Below are 10,448 nucleotides of genomic sequence, written 5' to 3' on the forward strand. Positions count from 1 at the left end.
GATGCATGAGTGGGATGCTGGGGAGGAAGCTGGGATTGGTGCCACCTGTTCACCCACCCTGCAGCTGCACAAGGACACGGCCAGCACAGTCCCTATGCCAGGGGCATGTGCTGGGGTGAGCTGGGGGCCACTTCCTGGTCCTGACGGCCACCGGCCACCAACAGCCCGGCAGGTTCTGTCCCTGCATATGAGTGGGAGGGTGATCCTGGTGGGGCGCAGAGAGATGTCCCAGCAAGATGCGGTACATGCACAGCTGTGGGAAAAAGCTGTGCCGGGCAGTGTCGAGAGGGCTGGGAGCCAGAGCGGCTGGAGGGCTCATGGGGAGGGTATAGCCTGCGTGCCCCAGCCCATCACTGCTGCGTTAGGGAAGCCGGCTGCGTGGCAGGCCCTGGCATGAAGCGGCGTCTTTGCTGAACACCTCTCTTGTCTTAGCATCTCCCAGGGGATGCAGCGTGTTCCCCTGCGGGTGTCCTGGCTATGGGACTGCCAAGTGTGTGCACTGACACGTGTGTGTGCATACATGTATGTATAAGCATGAGCCTATCAACTGTGCACATGACACATCTTCAGCTGGGGGTAATGAGGTAGTGAGCTAATCAGCAAATGACCCTCCCCCACTGGCTTTCTGGGGACAGCAAAGGAGAAAAGTGAGGATCGGGGGTGTGGGTCACCCCCCCAGCATCCCTCCCAGCTACCCCTGAGCCACAGGCAGCCTCACAGCAGGGTCTGGGGGTAGATGTCTCCTGGGGAGGGCTTTCCCCACCTTCAGCCAGGTACCCCCATCCCTGTCATCCCTGTCCCCAGCTCCCTGCCTTTCTGGGAAACAGACTGTGATGATGAGGACAACGTGCCAGCAGGGATGCTGGAGCAGGCTGCTGGGCTAGTGGTCAGGCACTGAGCCCGGCCCTGTGTGGCTCTGTGGCCTTAGCTCCCCAGGGTGGATGGACACACCGGGGGACACAGGGACATCTTGCTGAGCCAAGGGTGCACATAGCCGTGCCCAGCACCCTGCCTGCAGCGGGCAGGACTGCGGTGGTGTGTGCGGTCCTCTCCCCGGCATGGCTGCCCTCCCCTGCCGGTCCCTGTGTCGCGCCGCTGTCCTGCCCCGCACAAACATTCCCTCACTCCCGGCCACGGTAAATATTGTTGCAGGGCAAACAGTGAATCAGCCCCCTTTGTTCGAGTGCTGCTGGCAGCCCCGGCTTGTTCGACTGCTGTTTAATGACCCTCCAGTTGTGTACCCTGGAGGTACTCATTAACCCCGGGCTGCAGATGGTGAGGAGGACACATATGAGCCAGCCAGGAACAGTTTGCCAGTGCTGGGGACCAGCTCTGGGCAAATTCTGGTGATCTTTTACCAGGTGCTGACATGCCAGAGGTTTCCCCTCACACCTCTGCAAGGTGAAGCCAAGCCTCTGTCAGCCCAGCATGCCTGCAGGCCCATGGCCATCCCACTGCATGGCACTGCACAGCACAGTGGGGCTTTGCTCAGGCAGCATCCCCTTCAGAGCATTCTCCTCCAGCTCAGCCTATGCTCCTGGAACAGCCGTGGGTCACAGGGGAGCTGCTGGCTCTCACAGAGGGAAGCTCAAGCCCCCATGTGCAGCAGGAGGGTTGCAGAGGCCTCATAATGGGAGCTGTGAGATGAAGGTTTGTGCACCACAGCTCGGGCTGATCAGTTAGGACCAGGTAGAAGTGAGCAGCAGGACACCCTGAGAGGTGCAGGGTGCAGGACAGGGGCTGGAAATGGGCAGTCCAGTAAGGACTGGAGAGGAACTGGCCAAAAGCCTGGCCCAGATCAGGGAGATGGGGGCAGGCAGGGGCACAGAGCTGCTGCTCTGGCCTCGATGCCATCCCATGGGCTGCAGAGAGGCTGCACATCCTACAGAGAGACTTCATTCCCAGGGGCACACACAGAGCCCTAGAGCTCTCCACCGGTGGGCCTGGGAGGGTGAAAATGCACTCGGGTGTGCACAGGCTGGTGCCAGCATGGGGTGGCTCCACAGAAGCAATGCTGGGACACTCGTGATGAGCAGGCAGGGGCCAGATTGGGGCAGCCCATGGGTGCTGAGCCCATGAGACCCTCCTGCCAGTGCCTTGGGGCTGCTCCTGACCCTCTGCCTGGTTCTCACCTCCCATTCACCTGGCCCCGGCTCTGCCCCAGCACCTCCAGCTCCATCCCACATTGTAGTCTGGCTCCTCCCCCTATTGTGGTCCTAGCCCTGCCTTTCATTGTGGCCCTGCCCCACAGTGGCCCCATGGTGGCCTGTCCCCAAGGGACACTGCCAGCACAGCCCTGGGGACTCTCAATGCACCAGCTCCGGGACTGGGCCAGGGGTGCCACAGGGTCCCCAGGGCCACAGCAGCAGTCCCCAGGGTGATCCCCAGCACCAGGTGGGTGCTGCCCCACACCAGTCACAGCAGGTGCCAGGATGCCAACCCCACTCCCCTGAGTCCCCACGCAAGCCTGTTCCCAGGATGCTGGGCAAATGGGGCTGGTGGCAAGCAACAGCACAGGGTCTGGGGCCATTCCCTCTCTGGCCAGCAAACGGCCAGAGTCGGCATCTCTAGAGGAGCCACAGCAGCTGCTGGATCTTTCCCCCTGAGGGCCTAGTGGGGTCAGAGCAGGGCTGTGGCATGGAGCAGGACCCTGTGCCCGTGTCCCTGTAGGGCAGCGCAGGACCCGGCTGTGCTGCAGGCAGAGGGGACAGCCTGGGGAGGACCGCAGAGACAGCGCGGTGTGCTCGGCACGCTGTAGCGGGATTGCCAGGAAGGCCCCGATAAACATCTAGCCTCTGTGTTTATTTATGACTGAGGATATTTATACCGCAAAGTCCTTTAAATTTAGCTGGGGACACACCCAGGCACCATCCAGTGCTGACGGGCTGTGGGGGAGCTCCCGGCACAGTCTGAGTCGGCACAGGCAGTGGGTGCACCAGCAGCACCAGATACACCCCAGGACTGACAACCCCAGGACCAACACCCACCGTGGGGTGTGAGGCACAGAAGCACGGCTGTGAGGACAGCGGCGCTTCTCATGGGGGGCAGGATGAGGCCAGCACCCCAGAGGGACAGCGCTCCCAGGAATGATGGCACAGGCTCCGTGCCCATGCGGCGAGGACGCCAGTGCCACTGGGGCAGGTCCACACCTCCCCGACCCCAAGGCACCCTGACCCAAGCCATCACCTTCCCGTCCCGGTGCTCAGCGCCATGCCGAGCTGGTTGTGGGGTCAGAAACAACCTTGGGGCTACGCCCCGAAATTACAGCTCAGAGCCCAGCCGCAGCCGGGCTTGAACCAGCCCCAGGGCCGTGGGGCACGCTGCGCTACCCCAGCTCCACAGGCTTTGGCCCCGTCCCCATGTCCCCCCCGTCTCCCTGTCCCCTCCAGCCGCCTGTCCCGGGCCGGCGGGGCCGTGCCGGAGCATCCCCCGCCCCGTCGCCGCGGTGTCTGCCTCCCTCTGCCGGCAGCGGGGCTCCCGCTGCTCCCCGGGACCGCCCCCCGGGACTGCTCCCCGGGACTGCTCCCCAATTCTTGGAGCTCCGGGATTTGCAGTCCCCCAGCCCCAAAGCAGCACTGTCCCCTGCCAGCCAGCCCCTCTGCCCCCTCCTTTCCCTCCACCCAGCTTTGGGTGAAATGCGGCATTTTGTTCCCCCGCACTTTCCAGCTGCTCGATGTGTCGCTCGCTCTGTCCTCGCCACTACGGCATCGTCTGCAGAGCTGGGCCTGCAGAGTTTAATCGACAGCGGTTTGGCATCGCCCCTGCCCCGCGGGGAAGTGCAGAGCCACCTCCAGGCACCCGCAGGCCTGGCTGCCCCATGTGGACCCCCTGTGAGGTGCCGTGGGCGCTCACCTGAGCACCCCTCAGTGCTTGCAGCCCTGTGCTGTGTGGATGTGCCACCGTGCTCATCTTACCAGACTACTCACTGCTCTGCCCAGTGTCTTTATCAAGTGAATTCCTTGTCTCAGAGAGGGACCCGATAGGTTTGGACAGGCGAGGTCAAGTTTCCATGAGGCAAAGGCAATGTGCATTAGGATCCCTACCCGTTCAGTCTTTATTAATTAGATCCCATCTCAGTTTTTCTCCATTTCTCCAGGACAGATGTGATGCCCACCAGCCTGTGATCACCCTTGACAGCTAAGACAGCCCCATGTCCTCCCATAAATGTACTGTGCTTCATCCTACTCTGACACTGAGCCTTTCACATCCAGCTTGTCCTAAAATCCTACCTGCTGGACCAAAACCATCCTAAATGACTCTAAGCAGCAGGAGCTCAGGGTTGGCCGGCTTGGACAGGGTCTGTATGTTCATCACCCCAGCATCCCACCCCACCCCACCAGCACCTGGGTGCTCCTGTGGCCTGGGCCATCCCTCCCAGCCTTTTGCAGCTGTTCCCTCTGTCCCCTGCTTCCCTTGCTGCTGCCAAGTCACGTTAAGAGCTGCAAAGCCACACAGTGGGGCGGCCGGGGTGCATGTCCTGGGGACAGGCAGCTCTGTGTGGCAGAGCCTGGCCATGCCCGGAGGCTGCCTGTCCCTGTCCCCGGGCATTCCAGAGCTTGTTTTCAGGCTCGGTGACACTGTCAGCAGCACAGGGCAGGGATATTTGGATTTTATTGGCTCCGAAGGGAGCCCCCCCTCGCCTTTACACGCGGAGCTCCTGCAAGGCCCCCCCAGGGACACACGAGCCGTCCTGGGGACAATGGGTGCCCGGCTGCAGGGGAGCACCGGCATACGTGAAGCGTGGGGCACCCCAGGAGGGGACACCCCTTGTTCCTGCCAGCAGCGGGGGCGAAGGGCACCCACTCCGGGCTGCGCTCACTGCCCGCGGGGACATCCCCGAGGGCGCCGCAGGGGCCGGGCAGGAGCCGGCCCCGGCTGCCTCGCCGGCGGCTGCAGTGAGCGGCAGCAGTCCGCAGAGGGAGCCCGTCCCCTTCCCAGCCCTCCCGGCGGCGGGGACGACACCCTGACACCCAGACCTCCCCTGCTCCGCCCCGCTCAGGCCGGCAGCTCCCCTCAAGGTCCCGGCCCTTCTGCCCATGAGATGAGAGTGTGGGTTCTCAGCACCCGCCAGGTCCCCCAGAGTCCCCTGCGCAGAGCGGGGAGCGACCTGTGGGTCAGGCCGGCAGAGGGGTGACACCCCCCTTCCCGGGCACGGTTGGGTCCCTGTCCGTGCGGTGACCCTGCCTCCATCCCTCCGGATCTGGGCTGGGGAGACACTCCCCCCCAGCCACTTAGGGAGTCCCCAGCACTCAGGTCTGGCCGTGCGTGCAGGCAGCAGCCGTACCACCCGCCCAGCTCCACCACCACCGGGAATTTTCCCCATCCTGGGGTCTGTGGATTTCAACCATGGAGCCCTCTGGCTGCCCACTCCCACTCTGGGACCCCCATTCCAAACACAGCTGGTGTTTGTTTTGCACCAGGAGGTGCTGGTTTGTCATGATCCCAGTGAGAAAGTCACTCAGACTCTTTAAGTGTCATTTAAAATGCTATTTATTATACACAATAGAGAGACTACTACGGATTATCTTAGACTCTTTCAGATGCAGGAACCCTGAGCTGCACAGCATTGACCAGACCTCCAATCCACACACAACAACCCATACAGACCCTGTTGGTGGAAAAAAATTTAGTCATTTGAGCTATTATAGAATCTTCTTAGAAGAAAACAACTCCATTCGTTATTTCTACTGCCAAAAAGAAAGATGCTCGCATGAAAACTTCTTGCTGCTGTTTTAGATAAAGACACAGTTGTGCACGTGGCAGGTACCAGGTAGGAGCTCCCTGCAGACTCCTCTGTTACAGCCTGCTTTCTAGCCTGGCTGAGCTTACCCCACGGCCAAGGGATACCCACAGCACAGGTCTGGGCCTGCTCAGGTTTGCAGTTATGCGGGTCACTAACTCCTTGGTCTACCATGGTCTCCTGGACAGGACCACAGCAGCACCTGGCTGGAGTGGGGTGTCAGAGCTGCAGGGACCTGTGCTATTTCCCAGGTCCCCAGCCCCACTGTGTGTCCCATCCATGGTCCAGCCCTGGGGACACTTGGTGGAATTCCCACAGGGAATCTCAGCAGCGGTCAGAGACATGATGCCGAGGATGTGTGAGGGGACACGCTGCGTGGATGGTTATACCATGTGCATGCCCTGAGGGGAACCGAAACCCCTGTGTCAGGCAGAATGGAGCAATGTGGGCTGAGCTGGGTGGGGAGCAGCTCATCCTCACTGTCCTCGAGGATGCAGAGGAAATGGCCTTGGTGCCTGTCTCCATGGACCTGCATCCGCAAACATCGTATGTGGGCAAGTGCCAGCTTCTGCTTCGCCAGGCTAGTGCAGCCATTGCCCCTTGTCCCTCACCCCTGTGTGCTCTCTGTTGGAATGCCACAACCCCACATGCCGGGGACGCTGCCCAGCCCCCCAGCCCGAGCATGATTTACGCCCGGCTGCCTGCCTGCCCACAGCTCCCTGGGGACGTAGCACCGGCCCCAGGCAGGGCAGCAACGCCACCCGCCTTTGCCAGGGCCAAACAGCCAGATTAGGAAGGGGGACATGTCAGCAGAGAGATGCGAGCCTGGTCCCTGTGTATGGCTGGCTCCTGGTGTGGCGGGGACAGGGACGGGGGGGCACCCCGCAGTGCATGGCTGGCTGCCAAGTTGCAACAGGAGCTGGGAGCAGTTCTGCGAGTCTTGCCCAGCCTACGGGCACCAGCTATCCCCCTATGGGGGACAAAGATGGGTTTGCAGAGCCCCAGGGCTGCAGTCACACACCCTCTCTAGGCACAGCACCCATGGGTGCACCGGGACAGGGCGGTCCTCGGGGAAGACAGTCCCAGGGGCGATGCTCATCCCAGCCTGGGGTGCTCCGTGGCCAGCAGCCTGTGGGCGGTGGGCTGAGTGCTGCAGCAGGATGGCAGCCGCCTCCAGCTGCTCCAGGTCTGTGGGGCACTGTCATGGGATAGCTCCCAGCGGCCGGGCAGCAGGGGGGAGTGGGGACAGCTATTTTGGGCAGCCGAAAGCACCCCAGCTGTCGTGCTCTCTGCAGCACAGAGCCTGCACGGGAGGTGCACACACTTCCATGAGGTCCCCAGCACCCCGCTGGTCCCCTCACCCAAAGGAGAGCCACATCCCAGGGATGAGGCAGCCCAGTGCAGAGCTGAGATGGATGATGCTGAACCCATCCAGACGGCTCTGTGCCTCCCAGCCAGGTGTGACCAGGGCAGAGGGAGGAACAGCTTCAGGACCTGCAGCTGAAGTATGAGCTCCCAGCAATGGAGCCCTTGTCTGTGCCCAGGGCTGTCCCCACTGGCCACACATGTCTGTGGTGTCAAACACAAGCCCTGCGCTGTGAGCTGGGTGCTGCATGTGCCAGCGAGGTGGGCTGCAGGGTGGGTAGTGTGGGGCAGCATGACAGCCCAGCTTCATCCCCTGCGGCTGCTGTCCCCGGGACATCAAGGTTTGCCCACCCATGTCTCTGCCCATTGAACCAGAGCTTCTTTCCAGGCTGGCTGGATCACCCCTGATGGACTTTTCCCAGGCCACTAGCAGGTACTGGAATGGAAAGTCCCCAGGAGCTGTGGCTGCTGGGGAGCAGCTCCCTGTGGCCAGGAGCAATGATGCCTGCGGCATCTCCTCCCATCCCTGATGCCACTTGCCTGCCCTGGCGCTTGCCCAGGCTGTGGCACTCAGCCGAAGCCTGGAGCTGGAAGGAATGTGAGCTGCTGGCGAAGCCTGGAGCTGGAAGGAGTGTGAGCTGCTGGCAAAGCCCAGGGCAGGGGCATGGCAGGGCTCAGGGGGTGCTGAGCCCAGGGCTGGGTGAGGGGCAGCCCTTGGCACAGCAGGGACAGGGGTCCCAGGATGCAGGGGGGTGCCAGAGCAGGAATATGGCACTGCCTCCACAGCACTGCAAACGTGCCAGGTATTTGCTGGGGAGTGAGGTGGCTTTCATGAGGTGGCTTCAAATCACTGGCAAATCAGGGACAGTTATGGGGACTTTCCAAGAGCTCCAATACCATCACAGGAGCCATGGGGTGGGAAATGACATGCTGCCATAGACCAGTTCATCTCCATGTGTGCTGGGCAGGGTGGGGAGGACATGCCAGGGGGAAAAGAAAGATGGGAAAGCTGAAAGGGCAAAACACAAGCTAGTGGCTCTTTCCTGGATCTTCTCCTGCCCCTCTTGCAGGATCCTTCCTGATAATGGAGGGGCAGCTGTACCATCCCCAGAGTGGTCACATCCAGTCTGTGTGGGGACTTCTACCCCCATCCCCCCATCCTGATGGCAGAGGGTCCCCTGTCAGTTCTCTCCCTCTCCAAGCTCCAGTACTCAGGTGGGAAGCTGGGGAACTGGGTTGAGGGTCACCCCAGTGTGCATGGTTCCCCAGTCTCTGCAGCTCCCCAGGCAGCCCAGTCCTCTTTGGGGTTGGCCTGCAGCCTGGGGAACTGGGAGCCACTTCCGAGAAGTCGGGTTAAAAGAAAACTGGTTGATTTGGGTGACGTATCATCATGGCAAAGATGAACTTTGCCCTCACACTGCCTCCCACTCCAGGACACACACAAGCACTGGGGGTGTGATCCAGGGGAAGGAGGGCAGGGAGCCCCTGGCTCTGCACACAGCATCCCACTGCAGGGAGATCTTGGGGCCAGATCCAGAGCCGGCAGTGCTGGGGCTCACAGTACTCAGGAAGCACTTGGGACACAGCCCCAGAGGCCCTTTGGGGAGGGGCACAGCCAGCCCCCATGCTGGGCACACAGTGGGGCAGCATTAAATCCTGCTACATTTGGTGCACCCCCAAACTCAAGGACAAGCTCTGGACCATGCCAGGGCTCCAAGCACTCAGGGATCACCACAGCTCAGTGCCACAGGCTTGGTGCATGGAAAGTCTCCAGAGATCACCGGTGTTTCGGCCAGCCCAGCCCTCTCTCAGGTGCTGGGAGCTGGCATTTCCTTCCCACCCTTCACCCCTCTGGATCCCTGCCCGCATTTGCCCACAGTTTCCCAGGCAACAGCACCCATGGAGATGGGAGAGGAGAGGCCGTGCTGCGGAGGCGGCAATGCCACTTGCACACTGACCCGTGTCCCCCACAGAGATGTCACAGCCACCATGGGGTCACTGCACCTGCCTGCAGGGAGGGAAGCCATCAGCCCCACAGATTTGAATGGCACCGGGGAAGGGGTGATGTGGCATCATCCCCACCAGCCTGCAGGGACTTGGGGGACACTGTGACACCTGCCAGCCTAGAGGAGGGATGGTGGGGAAGGAAGGAGACGGGTACCCCAGAGTAGGGTATGGGGGGATGATGCCTACCAGTTGGGGAGAGATGGATGAAGGGGACACAAGCAAAGGCTGGAGGCTTGTACCCATCCTGCATCCTTTTGGCACTGCAGCCTTGCACCCCGGGGACTGGGAGAACAGGATCTGGGTACCACGAGGCCCTGGGGAATGCTAGCCAGCACAGCAGGACAGTAGGCAAAGCCACGGTTGTGTGAAGCACCCAGGCTCCTGGGGAGGATGTGTTTGCATCCAGGTGCTGGGTGCTGTGAGGGCACTGCAGCATCTCAAAGGCTGCTGCCCCTCGCTGACCCAACGGGGACTGCGGGACCCCTAATCCTGTTTCCCCAAGTCAAGACGTGGAAGAGCGCACAGAGGAGATGCACAGAAAGGGAGCAAGAGCCCTGAGGGCTGGGACACAGAGGCCTCCAGTCCCTGTGGGACCAGCACAGCCCATCCCTCCTGGCATACCTCAGCGCCTGTCCTTGGGTTTGGTTTGTGCAAGGACAGAGACACTGGGTGCAGGAGCTCTGGAGCCAGCCCTGCCTGCACGAAGCCATGCATGGTTGAAAGCATGAGTTCACCCACAGAAATCCAACCCTTGAGGGTGAAGTCTGCAACTCCGTGGGCTGGCAGTTCCTCTCCAAAGTCCAGACCCCGGGTCAGGGGTGTGGGTTGCAGCTAGGTTCTGGCTCTGACCCAGGACGCTGGGCATGGGATGCTGGATTTGGGATGCCGGGTGTGGGGCGCTGGATTCAAGTGCTGAGTGCCGGATTTGGGCTGCAGGGTGAGGTGTGAGGCCACGTGCAGCCAGGAGCGAGGGTGCTAGTGAGCAACGAGGCTCCTGGTGCAGAGTTGCCATGCATGGGTGCTGGGAGGGCGTAGGAGCACCCACTGGTTTCACTACTGCTTTCCCCTTCCTGCTGTGGGTGCTCTGACCCTGGCTTTACCACACTTGCGAAACAAAAGCAGTGTTGGCACACTGGCACTGGCAGTCTCCCATTCTGCAGCCCAGCATCCTGGCGAGTCTGCAGTAGCTGGCCAAACACCCCTGGGGCACCCACCCCATCACTGCCCCCACCTCCACCCCATCCCACACTGAGAATTTTCTTAACCGGGCAGCAACCCACAGGGACAAGGAGGATCTGTGAGAAACAGGTAAGGGATGCTCCCTGAGTTGGCTGGA

Source organism: Strix aluco, chromosome 8 (genome assembly GCF_031877795.1).
Source record: "Strix aluco isolate bStrAlu1 chromosome 8, bStrAlu1.hap1, whole genome shotgun sequence".
Taxonomy (NCBI): Eukaryota; Metazoa; Chordata; class Aves; order Strigiformes; family Strigidae; genus Strix; species Strix aluco.